Genomic DNA, 757 nt, shown 5'->3' with positions numbered 1-757 from the left:
AGAGAGAGGAGGTAGAAGAGTTTTGTTATTCTGCAAACAATGCTCATCAACCATGCACTTGTGGCCATAAGAGCAATAGAGTTACAGATGTGGAAAACTTTTTTTGGAGCGGAGGGGGTTCTTTTTGAGACAGGGTCTCGCTAGGCAGTTCAGGCTGGCCTTGAGCTCACTTTGTAGCCCAGGCTGGTCTTGAACTCTCAATGATCCTCCTGCCTCAGCCTCCTGAGTGCTGGGATTACAGGCGTGCGCCCCCACGCCCGGCCTAGATGTGGAAAATGTTAAGGAAGTGCACTAGCGCGGTGCATCTGTAATCCCAGCATTTCAGAGACTGAGGCAGGATTGCTGCAAATTCAAGGCCAGCCTGGGCTATATAGTGAGACCCTGTCTCAAAATAAAACCAACAAAACAAAACAAAGAACAAGAAAAATAAAACCCAGGGTAGAAATAGGGAGTATAGGTATGTATTTGCTATGAACTCACAGTCCTGGTCTCCTCCTGAGAGCTCTCTCCAGTTCTTTTCTCCGGATGTTTTCTTGTCCCCTGATACTCTTGCCCAATCCTCCTCTGGTCCTCCTGTTAGAAAGGGGGGTCACCCACGCCTCTTAGCTGGGAGATTAACCCTTTGTAAATCAGGTTAAAAAACGGCCGTACTCCTTGTCCCTGCTGGTAGGACTTGGAGACACAGCAGTTTAAGCATTCACTCGCATACCAAACTTCTCCAATAAAACTACAACTGAAACTGCATTTGGTTAGGATT

At 47.3% G+C, this 757-nt stretch overlaps 1 protein-coding gene across 1 annotated transcript in view; it reads right to left on the bottom strand.

The window, feature by feature from the left end:
* The window catches only part of Rpgrip1 (retinitis pigmentosa GTPase regulator interacting protein 1), a gene marked incomplete in the record, with an annotated part of 58,309 nt that extends 57,770 nt beyond the window's left edge, over positions 1 to 539 (bottom strand). The window contains 1 exon segment of the mRNA XM_013508581.1: positions 481 to 539.
* Positions 540 to 757: the final 218 nt, after the last annotated feature.

This window comes from Chinchilla lanigera, unplaced genomic scaffold (assembly GCF_000276665.1).
Source record: "Chinchilla lanigera isolate Chin_1 unplaced genomic scaffold, ChiLan1.0 scaffold00149, whole genome shotgun sequence".
In the NCBI taxonomy this organism is placed as follows: domain Eukaryota; kingdom Metazoa; phylum Chordata; class Mammalia; order Rodentia; family Chinchillidae; genus Chinchilla; species Chinchilla lanigera.
This window is presented reverse-complemented; position numbering and strand designations above follow the sequence as displayed.